This window comes from Platichthys flesus, chromosome 10 (genome assembly GCF_949316205.1).
Source record: "Platichthys flesus chromosome 10, fPlaFle2.1, whole genome shotgun sequence".
In the NCBI taxonomy this organism is placed as follows: Eukaryota; Metazoa; Chordata; class Actinopteri; order Pleuronectiformes; family Pleuronectidae; genus Platichthys; species Platichthys flesus.
In genome coordinates this window covers 23965983-23985446 of record NC_084954.1, presented here as the reverse complement: position 1 = coordinate 23985446, position 19464 = coordinate 23965983, and the positions used below count along the sequence as shown (strand labels likewise).

General features: G+C 44.6%; 28 non-coding genes across 28 annotated transcripts; all 28 read left to right on the top strand.

Moving 5' to 3' along the window:
- Nucleotides 1–13: 13 nt before the first annotated feature.
- On the top strand, nt 14–205 carry LOC133964121 (U2 spliceosomal RNA). The gene has a single exon (XR_009923591.1). It is a non-coding gene; the product is annotated as a U2 spliceosomal RNA (small nuclear RNA).
- Nucleotides 206–718: 513 nt separating this feature from the next.
- On the top strand, nt 719–831 carry LOC133963797 (U5 spliceosomal RNA). Its single transcript, XR_009923281.1, has one exon. It is a non-coding gene; the product is annotated as a U5 spliceosomal RNA (small nuclear RNA).
- A 177-nt stretch (nt 832–1008) lies between these two features.
- LOC133962761 (U2 spliceosomal RNA) lies at nt 1009–1200 on the top strand. The gene has a single exon (XR_009922334.1). It is a non-coding gene; the product is annotated as a U2 spliceosomal RNA (small nuclear RNA).
- Nucleotides 1201–1713: 513 nt separating this feature from the next.
- Nucleotides 1714–1826, top strand: LOC133963830 (U5 spliceosomal RNA). The gene has a single exon (XR_009923313.1). It is a non-coding gene; the product is annotated as a U5 spliceosomal RNA (small nuclear RNA).
- Nucleotides 1827–2003: 177 nt separating this feature from the next.
- Nucleotides 2004–2195, top strand: LOC133964120 (U2 spliceosomal RNA). Its single transcript, XR_009923590.1, has one exon. It is a non-coding gene; the product is annotated as a U2 spliceosomal RNA (small nuclear RNA).
- Nucleotides 2196–2707: 512 nt separating this feature from the next.
- Nucleotides 2708–2820, top strand: LOC133963185 (U5 spliceosomal RNA). The gene has a single exon (XR_009922697.1). It is a non-coding gene; the product is annotated as a U5 spliceosomal RNA (small nuclear RNA).
- A 5166-nt stretch (nt 2821–7986) lies between these two features.
- Nucleotides 7987–8169, top strand: LOC133963034 (U2 spliceosomal RNA). The gene has a single exon (XR_009922574.1). It is a non-coding gene; the product is annotated as a U2 spliceosomal RNA (small nuclear RNA).
- Nucleotides 8170–8682: 513 nt separating this feature from the next.
- LOC133963838 (U5 spliceosomal RNA) lies at nt 8683–8795 on the top strand. Its single transcript, XR_009923320.1, has one exon. It is a non-coding gene; the product is annotated as a U5 spliceosomal RNA (small nuclear RNA).
- A 177-nt stretch (nt 8796–8972) lies between these two features.
- Nucleotides 8973–9162, top strand: LOC133962966 (U2 spliceosomal RNA). Its single transcript, XR_009922528.1, has one exon. It is a non-coding gene; the product is annotated as a U2 spliceosomal RNA (small nuclear RNA).
- A 513-nt stretch (nt 9163–9675) lies between these two features.
- On the top strand, nt 9676–9788 carry LOC133963183 (U5 spliceosomal RNA). Its single transcript, XR_009922696.1, has one exon. It is a non-coding gene; the product is annotated as a U5 spliceosomal RNA (small nuclear RNA).
- Nucleotides 9789–9965: 177 nt separating this feature from the next.
- On the top strand, nt 9966–10157 carry LOC133964119 (U2 spliceosomal RNA). Its single transcript, XR_009923589.1, has one exon. It is a non-coding gene; the product is annotated as a U2 spliceosomal RNA (small nuclear RNA).
- Nucleotides 10158–10670: 513 nt separating this feature from the next.
- LOC133963668 (U5 spliceosomal RNA) lies at nt 10671–10783 on the top strand. Its single transcript, XR_009923159.1, has one exon. It is a non-coding gene; the product is annotated as a U5 spliceosomal RNA (small nuclear RNA).
- Nucleotides 10784–10960: 177 nt separating this feature from the next.
- On the top strand, nt 10961–11152 carry LOC133962897 (U2 spliceosomal RNA). The gene has a single exon (XR_009922463.1). It is a non-coding gene; the product is annotated as a U2 spliceosomal RNA (small nuclear RNA).
- A 512-nt stretch (nt 11153–11664) lies between these two features.
- LOC133963699 (U5 spliceosomal RNA) lies at nt 11665–11777 on the top strand. The gene has a single exon (XR_009923187.1). It is a non-coding gene; the product is annotated as a U5 spliceosomal RNA (small nuclear RNA).
- Nucleotides 11778–11954: 177 nt separating this feature from the next.
- Nucleotides 11955–12146, top strand: LOC133964118 (U2 spliceosomal RNA). The gene has a single exon (XR_009923588.1). It is a non-coding gene; the product is annotated as a U2 spliceosomal RNA (small nuclear RNA).
- A 513-nt stretch (nt 12147–12659) lies between these two features.
- LOC133963182 (U5 spliceosomal RNA) lies at nt 12660–12772 on the top strand. Its single transcript, XR_009922695.1, has one exon. It is a non-coding gene; the product is annotated as a U5 spliceosomal RNA (small nuclear RNA).
- A 180-nt stretch (nt 12773–12952) lies between these two features.
- On the top strand, nt 12953–13144 carry LOC133964116 (U2 spliceosomal RNA). The gene has a single exon (XR_009923586.1). It is a non-coding gene; the product is annotated as a U2 spliceosomal RNA (small nuclear RNA).
- Nucleotides 13145–13657: 513 nt separating this feature from the next.
- Nucleotides 13658–13770, top strand: LOC133963795 (U5 spliceosomal RNA). Its single transcript, XR_009923279.1, has one exon. It is a non-coding gene; the product is annotated as a U5 spliceosomal RNA (small nuclear RNA).
- A 177-nt stretch (nt 13771–13947) lies between these two features.
- On the top strand, nt 13948–14139 carry LOC133964115 (U2 spliceosomal RNA). The gene has a single exon (XR_009923585.1). It is a non-coding gene; the product is annotated as a U2 spliceosomal RNA (small nuclear RNA).
- Nucleotides 14140–14652: 513 nt separating this feature from the next.
- LOC133963698 (U5 spliceosomal RNA) lies at nt 14653–14765 on the top strand. Its single transcript, XR_009923186.1, has one exon. It is a non-coding gene; the product is annotated as a U5 spliceosomal RNA (small nuclear RNA).
- Nucleotides 14766–14942: 177 nt separating this feature from the next.
- On the top strand, nt 14943–15134 carry LOC133964114 (U2 spliceosomal RNA). Its single transcript, XR_009923584.1, has one exon. It is a non-coding gene; the product is annotated as a U2 spliceosomal RNA (small nuclear RNA).
- A 513-nt stretch (nt 15135–15647) lies between these two features.
- On the top strand, nt 15648–15760 carry LOC133963181 (U5 spliceosomal RNA). The gene has a single exon (XR_009922694.1). It is a non-coding gene; the product is annotated as a U5 spliceosomal RNA (small nuclear RNA).
- A 180-nt stretch (nt 15761–15940) lies between these two features.
- LOC133962702 (U2 spliceosomal RNA) lies at nt 15941–16132 on the top strand. The gene has a single exon (XR_009922278.1). It is a non-coding gene; the product is annotated as a U2 spliceosomal RNA (small nuclear RNA).
- A 513-nt stretch (nt 16133–16645) lies between these two features.
- Nucleotides 16646–16758, top strand: LOC133963624 (U5 spliceosomal RNA). The gene has a single exon (XR_009923117.1). It is a non-coding gene; the product is annotated as a U5 spliceosomal RNA (small nuclear RNA).
- Nucleotides 16759–16938: 180 nt separating this feature from the next.
- Nucleotides 16939–17130, top strand: LOC133964113 (U2 spliceosomal RNA). The gene has a single exon (XR_009923583.1). It is a non-coding gene; the product is annotated as a U2 spliceosomal RNA (small nuclear RNA).
- Nucleotides 17131–17644: 514 nt separating this feature from the next.
- On the top strand, nt 17645–17757 carry LOC133963180 (U5 spliceosomal RNA). The gene has a single exon (XR_009922693.1). It is a non-coding gene; the product is annotated as a U5 spliceosomal RNA (small nuclear RNA).
- A 177-nt stretch (nt 17758–17934) lies between these two features.
- LOC133962751 (U2 spliceosomal RNA) lies at nt 17935–18126 on the top strand. Its single transcript, XR_009922324.1, has one exon. It is a non-coding gene; the product is annotated as a U2 spliceosomal RNA (small nuclear RNA).
- Nucleotides 18127–18639: 513 nt separating this feature from the next.
- Nucleotides 18640–18752, top strand: LOC133963179 (U5 spliceosomal RNA). The gene has a single exon (XR_009922692.1). It is a non-coding gene; the product is annotated as a U5 spliceosomal RNA (small nuclear RNA).
- Nucleotides 18753–19464: the final 712 nt, after the last annotated feature.

Here is a 19464-nt window from a genome sequence, read left to right as displayed (position 1 = left end):
ACAATTGTGGATTATCGCTTCTCGGCCTTTTGGCTAAGATCAAGTGTAGTATCTGTTCTTATCAGTTTAATATCTGATATGTCCTCTATATGAGGACTACATATTAAGCAGATTTTTGGCAAGAGGAGCAGAAATTTGGAGCTTGCTCCCTTCTCTCCACGCATCGACCTAGCATTGCAGTGCCGCTGGGAACGGTGCACTCTGTTCTTACCTTGTAGAAAAGCAAACACTCAAACAATTGTGGAGGTTTCAAGGTGAATTCTACACTGGGTCAATGAAACTGAGGGAATGGCCTGGCAGAGTTTGACAAGTGTGCAAAACTGCTCTTATGACTCACTGCCTTGTGAAGTGATTATGCATGACTCTGCACGGGGTCACAATGAGCATCAACTGGATTCCAAATAGAATCAGAAGCATTTGTCAAAAACTGAAACATGTTTTCACTCAACATCTCCTGGGAGACTTGGTGAGAAAGCAGAGTCCGCTTTTGGACCCAATGTAAGTGGTTCAGGGATGTATCGCTTAAAAAGGCTTAAAAGCCAATCACTAGTCAGGGCAGGAGCAGATAAAGCCTTGTATAATTTGTGTTGGCAGATGGGGGCGTGGTGGGAATGTTGTATACTAGAATCTGACATGCGGAAAGCAAAGAGAGGCCCACCGCGAAGGTGGTGACTGTGACCGAGAGGCTCCACCGCTGCTCTCGAGCAGAGGGCCATGCTGACTCTGGTTTCTCTTCATAACGCACAAGTCTTTCGCCTTTTACTAAAGACTTCCGTGGAGAGGAACAAACGTGAGTTGAATCTATGTTTGGCAGGCTTTGCTGTATGGCTGAGCCTTATGAAATTGTGAAAAGTCAAAGAGCTGTCTAGGTCAGCAATCAGGTGTCCACAAAGGAGAGCTTGGGCGGAGGTGATGAGCAGCCATTGTTATGCACACCTACAAACGGGGTACCACAGCAAGGGAGATTTGTGCCAAGAGGTTAGATTGGACATCCAACACTTGTGGATTATCGCTTCTCGGCCTTTTGGCTAAGATCAAGTGTAGTATCTGTTCTTATCAGTTTAATATCTGATATGTCCTCTATATGAGGACTACATATTAGGCAGATTTTTGGCAAGAGGAGCAGAAATTTGGAGCTTGCTCCCTTCTCTCCACGCATCGACCTAGCATTACAGTGCAGCTGGGAACGGTGCACTCTGTTCTTACCTTGTAGAAAAGCAATCACTCAAACAATTGTGGAGGTTTCAAGGTGAATTCTACACTGGGTCAATGAAACTGAGGGAATGGCCTGGCAGAGTTTGACAAGTGTGCAAAACTGCTCTGATGACTCACTGCCTTGTGAAGCGATTATGCATGACTCTGCACGGGGTCACAATGAGCATCAACTGGATTCCAAATAGAATCAGAAGCATTTGTCAAAAACTGAAACGTGTTTTCACTCAACATCTCCTGGGAGACTTGGTGAGAAAGCAGAGTCCGCTTTTGGACCCAATGTAAGTGGTTCAGGGATGTATTGCTTAAAAAGGCTTAAAAGCCAATCATTAGTCAGGGCAGGAGCAAATAAAGCCTTGTATAATTTGTGTTGGCAGATGGGGGCGTGGTGGGAATGTTGTATACTAGAATCTGACATGCGGAAAGCAAAGAGAGGCCCACCGCGAAGGTGGTGACTGTGACCGAGAGGCTCCACCGCTGCTCTCGAGCAGAGGGCCATGCTGACTCTGGTTTCTCTTCATAACGCACAAGGCTTTCGCCTTTTACTAAAGACTTCCGTGGAGAGGAACAAACATGAGTTGAATCTATTTTTGGCAGGCTTTGCTGTATGGCTGAGCCTTATGAAATTGTGAAAAGTCAAAGAGCTGTTTAGGTCAGCAATCAGGTGTCCACAAAGGAGAGCTTGGGCGGAGGTGATGAGCAGCCATTGTTATGCACACCTACAAACGGGGTACCACAGCAAGGGAGATTTGTGCCAAGAGGTTAGCTTGGACATCCAACACTTGTGGATTATCGCTTCTCGGCCTTTTGGCTAAGATCAAGTGTAGTATCTGTTCTTATCAGTTTAATATCTGATATGTCCTCTATATGAGGACTACATATTAAGCAGATTTTTGGCAAGAGGAGCAGAAATTTGGAGCTTGCTCCCTTCTCTCCACGCATCGACCTAGCATTGCAGTGCCGCTGGGAACGGTGCACTCTGTTCTTACCTTGTAGAAAAGCAAACACTCAAACAATTGTGGAGGTACAAGGTGAATTCTACACTGGGTCAATGAAACTGAGGGAATGGCCTGGCAGAGTTTGACAAGTGTGCAAAACTGCTCTTATGACTCACTGCCTTGTGAAGTGATTATGCATGACTCTGCACGGGGTCACAATGAGCATCAACTGGATTCCAAATAGAATCAGAAGCATTTGTCAAAAACTGAAACGTGTTTTCACTCAACATCTCCTGGGAGACTTGGTGAGAAAGCAGAGTCCGCTTTTGGACCCAATGTAAGTGGTTCAGGGATGTATCGCTTAAAAAGGCTTAAAAGCCAATCACTAGTCAGGGCAGGAGCAAATAAAGCCTTGTATAATTTGTGTTGGCAGATGGGGGCGTGGTGGGAATGTTGTATACTAGAATCTGACATGCGGAAAGCAAAGAGAGGCCCACCGCGAAGGTGGTGACTGTGACCGAGAGGCTCCACCGCTGCTCTCGAGCAGAGGGCCATGCTGACTCTGGTTTCTCTTCATAACGCACAAGTCTTTCGCCTTTTACTAAAGACTTCCGTGGAGAGGAACAAACATGAGTTGAATCTATTTTTGGCAGGCTTTGCTGTATGGCTGAGCCTTATGAAATTGTGAAAAGTCAAAGAGCTGTCTAGGTCAGCAATCAGGTGTCCACAAAGGAGAGCTTGGGCGGAGGTGATGAGCAGCCATTGTTATGCACACCTACAAACGGGGTACCACAGCAAGGGAGATTTGTGCCAAGAGGTTAGCTTGGACATCCAACACTTGTGGATTATCGCTTCTCGGCCTTTTGGCTAAGATCTAGCCAGGTGAGAAGGGTTTGCGGACGTGGATTGTCATAATGACGTCAGCAACAGTTTCACAGCAGGGACTTCCCGTGCTGAAAAATACTTTGAGATTCATTTGGAAGAGTACTGAAGTTTTTTTGGATAGGAGAGAATTTGGAGTTAATATTCTTTTTGGAGCCTTGTCCCTCAAGATAGATGACCTCCTCTGCTTGCAGAGAAATGCCACCGACCGTTTTTTTGATGTTACGTTCTATAATCTCACCAAGATGGAGGAAACGAAAAGGTTGGCTGATCGTTTGGCTGATGGACCACTGAGGGAGTACCAGATTCAAAGCCTTTGCCGAACTGGTGAGCGTGTTATCACAATTCATAACTATAATCCCTGGGTAACTGAAGAAGCAACCAGATACTTCCTTTCTAAGCATGTGACAGTGATTTCGAGCATGAGGGAAATCAGGGACTCTCTTGACGTTTGGACTGGAAAAAGACAATGTCGTGTGCGGCTGAAGGATGACCCAGATGGTCACGATGGCTACCACCACCCCCCTGCCTCCTTCACCATAGGCACAAATAGAGGATATCTGTACTACTCGGGCCAGCCTATTTACTGCAGAAAATGCACAGACTTTGGTCACACGGCAGAATCCTGCACGCAGGTGAGGTGCAGAAATTGCAAGGGTCTAGGACACAAAATGGGGACTTGTGACCGTTCCAGAAAATGCAATCTTTGTGGGTCTGAAGGACATTTATTTAAGCACTGCCCTGAGGTCCGCTCCTCCTATGCAAGCATTGTAAGGCGACCAATGTGCGAAGATCCTGATGCCTCCTCCCTGAGAGCAATTAACGAGGTAATTGATCAAATGTTTGTGGACAATGAGATTGAGGCAAATGTGGTTGATCCACCTGAACGAGCACCTCCCCCAGAGAAGAAGAAGGGGGAGGAGACTACAACCTCAGAGGAGAGCCAACCTGTTCCTGAGTGGACCACAGTGGAAAGCAGGGGAGGCAAGGGGAAAAAAAGGAGGATCGAGACAAGCGCTGTGCCCCTGGGAGTGGATAGCGTGTTCAGTGTTCTTTCTGAGGTTGTGGAGGAGTCGCAGGAGGAAGGGGAGATGGAGGGGCTGCAGGTGAACAGCGATCAGGATGTGAAGGCTGCTGCCAGGGTGGATGGGCTGGAGGGTGGAGAACATGGACAAATTCCAGTGCAGACTGAGGTGACAGACTCTGACGGCAGCATGCCCCCGTCCGGGTGTGTCCTGGTGGAGTCCCTGGCTCCGAACAACTCTGACAGGGATTTGGTTTCAGAGCAATGCTCATTGCTTCCAGAGGGTAATACCCCCAACTCAGGGCACGCGGTGCCCGAGGAAAAGACACATAGGGAAGGCATTGAATTTGACTGTGAAGTTGAAAATTAGAGAAAACACAGTGTCTCGTCTTTGATGGTTTGTTTGTTTGTTTTGTTTTTTGTCTCATTCCTCATTTACCAGAATGTCCTCATTACATATAGTTTCCATAAATGTTAGAGGTTTGAGGAACAAGGCCAAAAGGGAAGTGGTCTTTTCTCATTTATGTTCAATCAACTTTTCTTTATGCCTTTTGCAAGAGGTCCACTTGAAAAATGAAGACGACATGAACCTATTCTCAAAAGAGTGGACCAAAGGTGAATCTAGGTGGAGCATTGGGGGGGTCCATTCATCTGGGGTGGGAACACTATGTGGGAATAATGAAGTCCAAGTGGTTGGCAGTTTTTCAGTGGTACAGGGGAGGGTTTTGGTAACAGATATTGACTGGAAGGGAAAGGGGTTAAGAGTTATTAACATATATGCCCACTCTTCTCCAAAGGAGAGAAGGGAGCTTTTTCTTAGTCTTGACACTGCTTTCATGACCAACCGCCATGTGGTAATTGGAGGAGACTTCAATTCCCAAAGTGAGGGCAGCAAGGCCGAGGCCAGTTTAATAAATATTGTTACAAAGTATAATTTGGTGGATTCATATAAAAAAGCTAACCCAGACGATCTTGGCTTCACATGGTCAAATAGTAGAGGGGCGAAGAGTAGGATAGACTATATATTTTGTCCGGTAGAATTTCAGGTGACAGGGGCGAAAGTATCACCAGTTTTTTACACAGATCACAACATGCTCTCAGTAAAACTAACCTCAATGATGATCAAAAATGGTAAAGGGTATTGGAAATTAAACAACAATATTCTAGAGCTCCAGCAGTTTAGGGTAGCATTAAAGTGTTTTCTAAAAGATTGCTTTCATATGAGAGTATTTTATGAAAATGTCTGTGAATGGTGGGAAAGCACAAAGCTGCGTATTAGATACTACACACAGAATTACTCAAAAGAATCAAGGAAAGAGGAATTTAAATTATACTACCGACTGCAAAAAGCCATAAATAAATTAATGGAACAGAGAAATGCAGGTGGACAAATTGATAAGGACTTGCTGAAACATTTGCAAGATAAACAGAGGTTATTTTTTCACAACAGAGCAGAGGCCTATAAATTCCGGTGTCTTAGAGAGAAGTGGGAGAGTGACGAAAAGTGTTCTCCCTACTTCTTTAGACAGTCCAAAGCACAGGCAAAGAGGAGGAGCATAGTTTCCGTTTTAAATGAAACAGGTGAGGAGATTAACGATCCTGATGGGATTGCTCAAGTTATCTCTAATCATTTTTCTACGTTTTTTAAAGCAGAAAAGGTTGACTACATGAAAGGTGCAACATTGTTAGACAATATAGACAGATTCATACCTGAAGATCTGAGAACAGAGCTAGATAAAGATTTTACTTTAGAAGAAATCCTGAGGGCAACCATGTCTTTGAAAAAGGGCAAGGTGCCAGGAATAGATGGGATCACAAAAGAATTTTATATAATATTTTGGGAAGACATTGGGTCATGGCTGTTAGAGTTGTTCACTTATATATGTACATCTGGGATTATGGGGGAATCCATGAGAAAAGGGGTGATATCCCTGCTGTTTAAAAAAGGTGATGTCAACAAAATATCAAACTACAGGCCTCTAACAATGCTTTGTACAGATTATAAGATTTTTAGTAAGGTTTTGACAAACCGTTTGGTGTCAGCTCTACCCTTAATCATCGGCTCAGATCAGACATGTGCAGTACCTGGCAGGCAACTAAACTGGAATTTACAAATGCATAGAGATATACTATCTTATTCTCAGGACAGAAATATACCACTAATTGTCCTCAGTCTTGACCAGGAAAAAGCCTTTGACAGAGTTGATCACAATTTTTTGTTTAGGACACTAAAGAAATTTGGCTTCGGTGCTAGATTCAGGAGTTGGTTGAGGATTTTATACACAGAAGTCGGAAGCAGTGTTAATGTTAATGGCAACCTTGGTGAATTCTTTAAACAAACCAGAGGGGTCAGACAGGGATGTCCAGCATCAGCCCCCTTGTATGTGCTATTCATTGAAACGCTGGCATGTGCAATCAGGAAAAATGTTAACATCAAGGGTATACAGCTGCCTGGTGGTGAATCCTTGACCATATCCCAGTATGCAGATGACACTGTACTGTATTTAAAAGATGATTTCTGTCTGCGCGAAGCTATGCAGGTCATCGACACATTCTCAGTTGCTTCTGGTTCTAGAGTCAATACAGGAAAATCCCAAATCAAATACTTTGGAAAGTGGAAGGACAGAGTTGATAACCCTTTAGGGTTCTCTCTGTGTGCGGGGCCAATGACTTTACTGGGAATATCCTTTGGAAATAACAATGATGGAGAAACTAATTGGGAGACAAAATTGGGAAAAGTGCTGAAAAAACTAAATATGTGGAAATTAAGAAGGCTGTCCATTAGTGGTAAGATTTTGGTTATTAAATCTGATTTATTGCCGACATTACTTCATGTGGCTTATATTTTCCCCATGCCGGCTTTAGTTTGTTTAAAACTTCAAAAATCTCTGTTTCAGTTCATATGGGGAGGGTATGAATACATTAAAAGAGCTACAATGTATCAGCCGGTCGAAAGAGGTGGTAGGGACATGCCAAATTTAGGTTTGAAGTTCAAAGTTTTGTTTTTTTCAAATACATGTAGAATAATGTTAAACCCACCTGAACACAAATGCCAACCATTGATTAAATTCTGGCTCTCTATCCATCTGAGACCTCTTGTGGCGAAATGGGAAAACAGTTTTCCGAAAGCAGAGGTCATGCCAGATCATTATAAAAAAATGATAAGTTGGGCAAAGAAATACAAGGAGTGTTGGAAAAGAGATTCAGTAGTTAATCACAAAAAGCTGTATGAAACGTTGATTGCTAAGTTTGACCCTAAAGATGGTTTGCATGTTCATAGTGACGTGTGGAGAAGAACCCAATGCAAGAGTCTAGAAAACAGATTAAGAGATTTTAATTGGTTGGTGCTTCATAGGAAATTACCTGTGAGGAATACTCTATTTAATCATGATTTAACATTAAATAGGATATGCCCAAGACGTGGATGCAATGGGGTAGAAACCGTGGAACATGCATTATTTGAATGTCCTTTTGCAAAACAATTGTGGAGGAAATTGGGCCAAAGATTCGGGTTTCTAAAAGAGGTGAATTGGGAAAAAGTTCTGTTCATGGATTTTAGTTTAGAGGGGGACAAAGGTGTGTGCAAAGCCTTAGAACTTACATCAATTGTGAAGGCTAAGTTATGGGAGGTAAGAGGTAGTATAATAAATGAGACGGAAAAGTGGTCGATAGAAAACACTACACACAGTATTGAAGACATTATGCGGCGAAAACTTAAATTGGAGGCGAGCAAATGGGGCATCGACTCAATTAAAGATCGATGGAAAATTATTTTTGACAATCTGTAGACTGAACTCATGAAAGAGTCTTTTATTGTACCTCCTCTTATTTTCTTTTAGTCCGATAGAATTCTGGAGGTCTTAAGATGTGGAGAGATGATGATCTTTGTAATGTAAAGTATTGTACTGCTCATGAGTGAATTAAATAAAAAAAAATTCCAAAAAAAAAAAAAAAAAAAATCTGTTCTTATCAGTTTAATATCTGATATGTCCTCTATATGAGGACTACATATTAAGCAGATTTTTGGCAAGAGGAGCAGAAATTTGGAGCTTGCTCCCTTCTCTCCACGCATCGACCTAGCATTGCAGTGCCGCTGGGAACGGTGCACTCTGTTCTTACCTTGTAGAAAAGCAAACACTCAAACAATTGTGGAGGTTTCAAGATGAATTCTACACTGGGTCAATGAAACTGAGGGAATGGCCTGGCAGAGTTTGACAAGTGTGCAAAACTGCTCTGATGACTCACTGCCTTGTGAAGCGATTATGCATGAATCTCCACGGGGTCACAATGAGCATCAACTGGATTCCAAATAGAATCAGAAGCATTTGTCAAAAACTGAAACGTGTTTTCACTCAACATCTCCTGGGAGACTTGGTGAGAAAGCAGAGTCCGCTTTTGGACCCAATGTAAGTGGTTCAGGGATGTATTGCTTAAAAAGGCTTAAAAGCCAATCACTAGTCAGGGCAGGAGCAAATAAAGCCTTGTATAATTTGTGTTGGCAGATGGGGGCGTGGTGGGAATGTTGTATACTAGAATCTGACATGCGGAAAGCAAAGAGAGGCCCACCGCGAAGGTGGTGACTGAGACCGAGAGGCTCCACCGCTGCTCTCGAGCAGAGGGCCATGCTGACTCTGGTTTCTCTTCATAACGCACAAGTCTTTTGCCTTTTACTAAAGACCTCCGTGGAGAGGAACAAACATGAGTTGAATCTATTTTTGGCAGGCTTTGCTGTTTGGCTGAGCCTTATGAAATTGTGAAAAGTCAAAGAGCTGTCTAGGTCAGCAATCAGGTGTCCACAAAGGAGAGCTTGGGCGGAGGTGATGAGCAGCCATTGTAATGCACACCTACAAACGGGGTACCACAGCAAGGGAGATTTGTGCCAAGAGGTTAGCGTGAACATCCAACACTTGTGGATTATCGCTTAGGCCTTTTGGCTAAGATCAAGTGTAGTATCTGTTCTTATCAGTTTAATATCTGATATGTCCTCTATATGAGGACTACATATTAAGCAGATTTTTGGCAAGAGGAGCAGAAATTTGGAGCTTGCTCCCTTCTCTCCACGCATCGACCTAGCATTGCAGTGCCGCTGGGAACGGTGCACTCTGTTCTTACCTTGTAGAAAAGCAAACACTCAAACAATTGTGGAGGTTTCAAGGTGAATTCTACACTGGGTCAATGAAACTGAGGGAATGGCCTGGCAGAGTTTGACACGTGTGCAAAACTGCTCTTATGACTCACTGCCTTGTGAAGTGATTATGCATGACTCTGCACGGGGTCACAATGAGCATCAACTGGATTCCAAATAGATTCAGAAGCATTTGTCAAAAACTGAAACGTGTTTTCACTCAACATCTCCTGGGAGACTTGGTGAGAAAGCAGAGTCCGCTTTTGGACCCAATGTAAGTGGTTCAGGGATGTATCGCTTAAAAAGGCTTAAAAGCCAATCACTAGTCAGGGCAGGAGCAAATAAAGCCTTGTATAATTTGTGTTGGCAGATGGGGGCGTGGTGGGAATGTTGTATACTAGAATCTGACATGCGGAAAGCAAAGAGAGGCCCACCGCGAAGGTGGTGACTGTGACCGAGAGGCTCCACCGCTGCTCTCGAGCAGAGGGCCATGCTGACTCTGGTTTCTCTTCATAACGCACAAGTCTTTCGCCTTTTACTAAAGACTTCCGTGGAGAGGAACAAACATGAGTTGAATCTATTTTTGGCAGGCTTTGCTGTATGGCTGAGCCTTATGAAATTGTGAAAAGTCAAAGAGCTGTCTAGGTCAGCAATCAGGTGTCCACAAAGGAGAGCTTGGGCGGAGGTGATGAGCAGCCATTGTTATGCACACCTACAAACGGGGTACCACAGCAAGGGAGATTTGTGCCAAGAGGTTAGCTTGGACATCCAACAATTGTGGATTATCGCTTCTCGGCCTTTTGGCTAAGATCAAGTGTAGTATCTGTTCTTATCAGTTTAATATCTGATATGTCCTCTATATGAGGACTACATATTAAGCAGATTTTTGGCAAGAGGAGCAGAAATTTGGAGCTTGCTCCCTTCTCTCCACGCATCGACCTAGCATTGCAGTGCCGCTGGGAACGGTGCACTCTGTTCTTACCTTGTAGAAAAGCAAGCACTCAAACAATTGTGGAGGTTTCAAGGTGAATTCTACACTGGGTCAATGAAACTGAGGGAATGGCCTGGCAGAGTTTGACAAGTGTGCAAAACTGCTCTTATGACTCACTGCCTTGTGAAGCGATTATGCATGAATCTCCACGGGGTCACAATGAGCATCAACTGGATTCCAAATAGAATCAGAAGCATTTGTAAAAAACTGAAACGTGTTTTCACTCAACATCTCCTGGGAGACTTGGTGAGAAAGCAGAGTCCGCTTTTGGACCCAATGTAAGTGGTTCAGGGATGTATTGCTTAAAAAGGCTTAAAAGCCAATCACTAGTCAGGGCAGGAGCAAATAAAGCCTTGTATAATTTGTGTTGGCAGATGGGGGCGTGGTGGGAATGTTGTATACTAGAATCTGACATGCGGAAAGCAAAGAGAGGCCCACCGCGAAGGTGGTGACTGAGACCGAGAGGCTCCACCGCTGCTCTCGAGCAGAGGGCCATGCTGACTCTGGTTTCTCTTCATAGCGCACAAGTCTTTCGCCTTTTACTAAAGACTTCCGTGGAGAGGAACAAACATGAGTTGAATCTATTTTTGGCAGGCTTTGCTGTATGGCTGAGCCTTATGAAATTGTGAAAAGTCAAAGAGCTGTTTAGGTCAGCAATCAAGTGTCCACAAAGGAGAGCTTGGGCGGAGGTGATGAGCAGCCATTGTTATGCACTGCTACAAACGGGGTACCACAGCAAGGGAGATTTGTGCCAAGAGGTTAGCTTGGACATCCAACACTTGTGGATTATTGCTTCTCGGCCTTTTGGCTAAGATCAAGTGTAGTATCTGTTCTTATCAGTTTAATATCTGATATGTCCTCTATATGAGGACTACATATTAAGCAGATTTGTGGCAAGAGGAGCAGAAATTTGGAGCTTGCTCCCTTCTCTCCACGCATCGACCTAACATTGCAGTGCCGCTGGGAACGGTGCACTCTGTTCTTACCTTGTAGAAAAGCAAACACTCAACAATTGTGGAGGTTTCAAGGTGAATTCTACACTGGGTCAATGAAACTGAGGGAATGGCCTGGCAGAGTTTGACAAGTGTGCAAAACTGCTCTTATGACTCACTGCCCTGTGAAGTGATTATGCATGACTCTGCACGGGGTCACAATGAGCATCAACTGGATTCCAAATAGAATCAGAAGCATTTGTCAAAAACTGAAACGTGTTTTCACTCAACATCTCCTGGGAGACTTGGTGAGAAAGCAGAGTCCGCTTTTGGACCCAATGTAAGTGGTTCAGGGATGTATCGCTTAAAAAGGCTTAAAAGCCAATCACTAGTCAGGGCAGGAGCAAATAAAGCCTTGTATAATTTGTGTTGGCAGATGGGGGCGTGGTGGGAATGTTGTATACTAGAATCTGACATGCGCAAAGCAAAGAGAGGCCCACCGCGAAGGTGGTGACTGTGACCGAGAGGCTCCACCGCTGCTCTCGAGCAGAGGGCCATGCTGACTCTGGTTTCTCTTCATAACGCACAAGTCTTTCGCCTTTTACTAAAGACTTCCGTGGAGAGGAACAAACATGAGTTGAATCTATTTTTGGCAGGCTTTGCTGTTTGGCTGAGCCTTATGAAATTGTGAAAAGTCAAAGAGCTGTCTAGGTCAGCAATCAGGTGTCCACAAAGGAGAGCTTGGGCGGAGGTGATGAGCAGCCATTGTAATGCACACCTACAAACGGGGTACCACAGCAAGGGAGATTTGTGCCAAGAGGTTAGCGTGGACATCCAACACTTGTGGATTATCGCTTCTCGGCCTTTTGGCTAAGATCAAGTGTAGTATCTGTTCTTATCAGTTTAATATCTGATATGTCCTCTATATGAGGACTACATATTAAGCAGATTTTTGGCAAGAGGAGCAGAAATTTGGAGCTTGCTCCCTTCTCTCCACGCATCGACCTAGCATTGCAGTGCCGCTGGGAACGGTGCACTCTGTTCTTACCTTGTAGAAAAGCAAACACTCAAACAATTGTGGAGGTTTCAAGGTGAATTCTACACTGGGTCAATGAAACTGAGGGAATGGCCTGGCAGAGTTTGACAAGTGTGCAAAACTGCTCTGATGAATCACTGCCTTGTAAAGTGATCATGCATGACTCTGCACGGGGTCACAATGAGCATCAACTAGATTCCAAATAGAATCAGAAGCGTTTGTCAAAAACTGAAACGTTTTTTCACTCAACATCTCCTGGGAGACTTGGTGAGAAAGCAGAGTCCGCTTTTGGACCCAATGTAAGTGGTTCAGGGATGTATCGCTTAAAAAGGCTTAAAAGCCAATCACTAGTCAGGGCAGGAGCAAATAAAGCCTTGTATAATTTGTGTTGGCAGATGGGGGCGTGGTGGGAATGTTGTATACTAGAATCTGACATGCGGAAAGCAAAGAGAGGCCCACCGCGAAGGTGGTGACTGTGACCGAGAGGCTCCACCGCTGTTCTCGAGCAGAGGGCCATGCTGACTCTGGTTTCTCTTCATAACGCACAAGTCTTTCGCCTTTTACTAAAGACTTCCGTGGAGAGGAACAAACATGAGTTGAATCTATTTTTGGCAGGCTTTGCTGTATGGCTGAGCCTTATGAAATTGTGAAAAGTCAAAGAGCTGTCTAGGTCAGAAATCAAGTGTCCACAAAGGAGAGCTTGGGCGGAGGTGATGAACAGCAGCCATTGTTATGCACACCTACAAACGGGGTACCACAGCAAGGGAGATTTGTGCCAAGAGGTTAGCTTGGACATCCAACACTTGTGGATTATCGCTTCTCGGCCTTTTGGCTAAGATCAAGTGTAGTATCTGTTCTTATCAGTTTAATATCTGATATGTCCTCTATATGAGGACTACATATTAAGCAGATTTTTGGCAAGAGGAGCAGAAATTTGGAGCTTGCTCCCTTCTCTCCACGCATCGACCTAGCATTGCAGTGCCGCTGGGAACGGTGCACTCTGTTCTTACCTTGTAGAAAAGCAAACACTCAAACAATTGTGGAGGTTTCAAGATGAATTCTACACTGGGTCAATGAAACTGAGGGAATGGCCTGGCAGAGTTTGACAAGTGTGCAAAACTGCTCTGATGACTCACTGCCTTGTGAAGCGATTATGCATGAATCTCCACGGGGTCACAATGAGCATCAACTGGATTCCAAATAGAATCAGAAGCATTTGTCAAAAACTGAAACGTGTTTTCACTCAACATCTCCTGGGAGACTTGGTGAGAAAGCAGAGTCCGCTTTTGGACCCAATGTAAGTGGTTCAGGGATGTATTGCTTAAAAAGGCTTAAAAGCCAATCACTAGTCAGGGCAGGAGCAAATAAAGCCTTGTATAATTTGTGTTGGCAGATGGGGGCGTGGTGGGAATGTTGTATACTAGAATCTGACATGCGGAAAGCAAAGAGAGGCCCACCGCGAAGGTGGTGACTGAGACCGAGAGGCTCCACCGCTGCTCTCGAGCAGAGGGCCATGCTGACTCTGGTTTCTCTTCATAACGCACAAGTCTTTCGCCTTTTACTAAAGACCTCCGTGGAGAGGAACAAACATGAGTTGAATCTATTTTTGGCAGGCTTTGCTGTATGGCTGAGCCTTATGAAATTGTGAAAAGTCAAAGAGCTGTCTAGGTCAGCAATCAGGTGTCCACAAAGGAGAGCTTGGGCGGAGGTGATGAGCAGCCATTGTTATGCACACCTACAAACGGGGTACCACAGCAAGGGAGATTTGTGCCAAGAGGTTAGCTTGGACATCCAACAATTGTGGATTATCGCTTCTCGGCCTTTTGGCTAAGATCAAGTGTAGTATCTGTTCTTATCAGTTTAATATCTGATATGTCCTCTATATGAGGACTACATATTAAGCAGATTTTTGGCAAGAGGAGCAGAAATTTGGAGCTTGCTCCCTTCTCTCCACGCATCGACCTAGCATTGCAGTGCCGCTGGGAACGGTGCACTCTGTTCTTACCTTGTAGAAAAGCAAGCACTCAAACAATTGTGGAGGTTTCAAGGTGAATTCTACACTGGGTCAATGAAACTGAGGGAATGGCCTGGCAGAGTTTGACAAGTGTGCAAAACTGCTCTTATGACTCACTGCCCTGTGAAGTGATTATGCATGACTCTGCACGGGGTCACAATGAGCATCAACTGGATTCCAAATAGAATCAGAAGCATTTGTCAAAAACTGAAACGTGTTTTCACTCAACATCTCCTGGGAGACTTGGTGAGAAAGCAGAGTCCGCTTTTGGACCCAATGTAAGTGGTTCAGGGATGTATCGCTTAAAAAGGCTTAAAAGCCAATCACTAGTCAGGGCAGGAGCAAATAAAGCCTTGTATAATTTGTGTTGGCAGATGGGGGCGTGGTGGGAATGTTGTATACTAGAATCTGACATGCGCAAAGCAAAGAGAGGCCCACCGCGAAGGTGGTGACTGTGACCGAGAGGCTCCACCGCTGCTCTCGAGCAGAGGGCCATGCTGACTCTGGTTTCTCTTCATAACGCACAAGTCTTTCGCCTTTTACTAAAGACTTCCGTGGAGAGGAACAAACATGAGTTGAATCTATTTTTGGCAGGCTTTGCTGTTTGGCTGAGCCTTATGAAATTGTGAAAAGTCAAAGAGCTGTCTAGGTCAGCAATCAGGTGTCCACAAAGGAGAGCTTGGGCGGAGGTGATGAGCAGCCATTGTAATGCACACCTACAAACGGGGTACCACAGCAAGGGAGATTTGTGCCAAGAGGTTAGCGTGGACATCCAACACTTGTGGATTATCGCTTCTCGGCCTTTTGGCTAAGATCAAGTGTAGTATCTGTTCTTATCAGTTTAATATCTGATATGTCCTCTATATGAGGACTACATATTAAGCAGATTTTTGGCAAGAGGAGCAGAAATTTGGAGCTTGCTCCCTTCTCTCCACGCATCGACCTAGCATTGCAGTGCCGCTGGGAACGGTGCACTCTGTTCTTACCTTGTAGAAAAGCAAACACTCAAACAATTGTGGAGGTTTCAAGGTGAATTCTACACTGGGTCAATGAAACTGAGGGAATGGCCTGGCAGAGTTTGACAAGTGTGCAAAACTGCTCTGATGAATCACTGCCTTGTAAAGTGATCATGCATGACTCTGCACGGGGTCACAATGAGCATCAACTAGATTCCAAATAGAATCAGAAGCGTTTGTCAAAAACTGAAACGTTTTTTCACTCAACATCTCCTGGGAGACTTGGTGAGAAAGCAGAGTCCGCTTTTGGACCCAATGTAAGTGGTTCAGGGATGTATCGCTTAAAAAGGCTTAAAAGCCAATCACTAGTCAGGGCAGGAGCAAATAAAGCCTTGTATAATTTGTGTTGGCAGATGGGGGCGTGGTGGGAATGTTGTATACTAGAATCTGACATGCGGAAAGCAAAGAGAGGCCCACCGCGAAGGTGGTGACTGTGACCGAGAGGCTCCACCGCTGTTCTCGAGCAGAGGGCCATGCTGACTCTGGTTTCTCTTCATAACGCACAAGTCTTTCGCCTTTTACTAAAGACTTCCGTGGAGAGGAACAAACATGAGTTGAATCTATTTTTGGCAGGCTTTGCTGTATGGCTGAGCCTTATGAAATTGTGAAAAGTCAAAGAGCTGTCTAGGTCAGAAATCAAGTGTCCACAAAGGAGAGCTTGGGCGGAGGTGATGAACAGCAGCCATTGTTATGCACACCTACAAACGGGGTACCACAGCAAGGGAAATTTGTGCCAAGAGGTTAGCGTGGACATCCAACACTTGTGGATTATCGCTTCTCGGCCTTTTGGCTAAGATCAAGTGTAGTATCTGTTCTTATCAGTTTAATATCTGATATGTCCTCTATATGAGGACTACATATTAAGCAGATATTTGGCAAGAGGAGCAGAAATTTGGAGCTTGCTCCCTTCTCTCCACGCATCGACCTAGCATTGCAGTGCCGCTGGGAACGGTGCACTCTGTTCTTACCTTGTAGAAAAGCAAACACTCAAACAATTGTGGAGGTTTCAAGGTGAATTCGACACTGGGTCAATGAAACTGAGGGAATGGCCTGGCAGAGTTTGACAAGTGTGCAAAACTGCTCTGATGACTCACTGCCTTGTAAAGCGATCATGCATGACTCTGCACGGGGTCACAATAAGCATCAACTAGATTCCAAATAGAATCAGAAGCGTTTGTCAAAAACTGAAACGTTTATTCACTCAACATCTCCTGGGAGACTTGGTGAGAAAGCAGAGTCCGCTTTTGGACCCAATGTAAGTGGTTCAGGGATGTATCGCTTAAAAAGGCTTAAAAGCCAATCACTAGTCAGGGCAGGAGCAAATAAAGCCTTGTATAATTTGTGTTGGCAGATGGGGGCGTGGTGGGAATGTTGTATACTAGAATCTGACATGCGGAAAGCAAAGAGAGGCCCACCGCGAAGGTGGTGACTGTGACCGAGAGGCTCCACCGCTGCTCTCGAGCAGAGGGCCATGCTGACTCTGGTTTCTCTTCATAACGCACAAGTCTTTTGCCTTTTACTAAAGACTTCCGTGGAGAGGAACAAACATGAGTTGAATCTATTTTTGGCAGGCTTTGCTGTATGGCTGAGCCTTATGAAATTGTAAAAAGTCAAAGAGCTGTCTAGGTCAGAAATCAAGTGTCCACAAAGGAGAGCTTGGGCGGAGGTGATGAGCAGCAGCCATTGTTGTGCACACCTACAAACGGGGTACCACAGCAAGGGAGATTTGTGCCAAGAGGTTAGCTTGGACATCCAACACTTGTGGATTATCGCTTCTCGGCCTTTTGGCTAAGATCAAGTGTAGTATCTGTTCTTATCAGTTTAATATCTGATATGTCCTCTATATGAGGACTACATATTAAGCAGATTTTTGGCAAGAGGAGCAGAAATTTGGAGCTTGCTCCCTTCTCTCCACGCATCGACCTAGCATTGCAGTGCCGCTGGGAACGGTGCACTCTGTTCTTACCTTGTAGAAAAGCAAACACTCAAACAATTGTGGCGGTTTCAAGGTGAATTCTACACTGGGTCAATGAAACTGAGGGAATGGCCTGGCAGAGTTTGACAAGTGTGCAAAACTGCTCTGATGACTCACTGCCTTGTAAAGTGATCATGCATGACTCTGCACGGGGTCACAATGAGCATCAACTGGATTCCAAATAGAATCAGAAGCGTTTGTCAAAAAGTGAAATGTGTTTTCACTCAACATCTCCTGGGAGACTTGGTGAGAAAGCAGAGTCTGCTATTTGGACCCAATGTAAGTGGTTCAGGGATGTATCGCTTAAAAAGGCTTAAAAGCCAATCACTAGTCAGGGCAGGAGAAAATAAAGCCTTGTATAATTTGTGTTTGCAGATGGGGGCGTGGTGGGAATGTTGTATACTAGAATCTGACATGCGGAAAGCAAAGAGAGGCCCACCGCGAAGGTGGTGACTGTGACCGAGAGGCTCCACCGCTGCTCTCGAGCAGAGGGCCATGCTGACTCTGGTTTCTCTTCATAACGCACAAGTCTTTCGCCTTTTACTAAAGACTTCCGTGGAGAGGAACAAACATGAGTTGAATCTATTTTTGGCAGGCTTTGCTGTATGGCTGAGCCTTATGAAATTGTGAAAAGTCAAAGAGCTGTCTAGGTCAGAAATCAAGTGTCCACAAAGGAGAGCTTGGGCGGAGGTGATGAACAGCAGCCATTGTTATGCACACCTACAAACGGGGTACCACAGCAAGGGAGATTTGTGCCAAGAGGTTAGCGTGGACATCCAACACTTGTGGATTGCTTCTCGGCCTTTTGGCTAAGATCAAGTATAGTATCTGTTCTTATCAGTTTAATATCTGATATGTCCTCTATATGAGGACTACATATTAAGCAGATTTTTGGCAAGAGGAGCAGAAATTTGGAGCTTGCTCCCTTCTCTCCACGCATCGACCTAGCATTGCAGTGCCGCTGGGAACGGTGCACTCTGTTCTAACCTTGTAGAAAAGCAAACACTCAAACAATTGTGGAGGTTTCAAGGTGAAATCTACACTGGGTCAATGAAACTGAGGGAATGGCCTGGCAGAGTTTGACAAGTGTGCAAAACTGCTCTGATGACTCACTGCCTTGTAAAGTGATCATGCATGACTCTGCACGGGGTCACAATGAGCATCAACTGGATTCCAAATAGAATCAGAAGCGTTTGTCAAAAACTGAAACGTTTTTTCACTCAACATCTCCTGGGAGACTTGGTGAGAAAGCAGAGTCCGCTTTTGGACCCAATGTAAGTGGTTCAGGGATGTATCGCTTAAAAAGGCTTAAAAGCCAATCACTAGTCAGGGCAGGAGCAAATAAAGCCTTGTATAATTTGTGTTGGCAGATGGGGGCGTGGTGGGAATGTTGTATACTAGAATCTGACATGCGGAAAGCAAAGAGAGGCCCACCGCGAAGGTGGTGACTGTGACCGAGAGGCTCCACCGCTGTTCTCGAGCAGAGGGCCATGCTGACTCTGGTTTCTCTTCATAACGCACAAGTCTTTCGCCTTTTACTAAAGACTTCCGTGGAGAGGAACAAACATGAGTTGAATCTATTTTTGGCAGGCTTTGCTGTATGGCTGAGCCTTATGAAATTGTGAAAAGTCAAAGAGCTGTCTAGGTCAGAAATCAAGTGTCCACAAAGGAGAGCTTGGGCGGAGGTGATGAGCAGCAGCCATTGTTATGCACACCTACAAACGGGGTACCACAGCAAGGGAGATTTGTGCCAAGAGGTTGGCGTGGACATCCAACACTTGTGGGTTATCACTTCTCGGTCGTTTGGCTAAAATCTAGCTAGGTGTGAAGAGATGGCTGACGTGGATTTGCCATAATTACAGTTTCACATTAGGTACTACACCGTCAAAAAATACTTTGAGGTTCAATTGGAAGTGTACTGAAGGTTATGTGGAGAGGAGATATTATTTTTTGGAGCCTTGTCCCTCAAGATAGACGGTAAATTGGATTCAGTCAGTGTGAACACCAACCTACTCATTGTTGTAACCACACACTTGACCTTGTGTTATCATACGTTGTCGGAATTGAACATTTAACAGTATTTCCGCGCAATCCAATACCATCAGACTACAGCACTATCACTACCTGATAGTGCTGTAAATTCAACGAAATTATTCTGATTACATTCGAACCCGTATTATCAGTCGATATAGACAACAAATTCTTTAAAAACCTGAGCTCCATTGAGATGGACCACCTCGTCGATAGCTCTGCAGACTCATTACGGTTAACATTAGACTCATTAGCGCCTCTAAAAAATAAAAATGTCAAACATAGTAA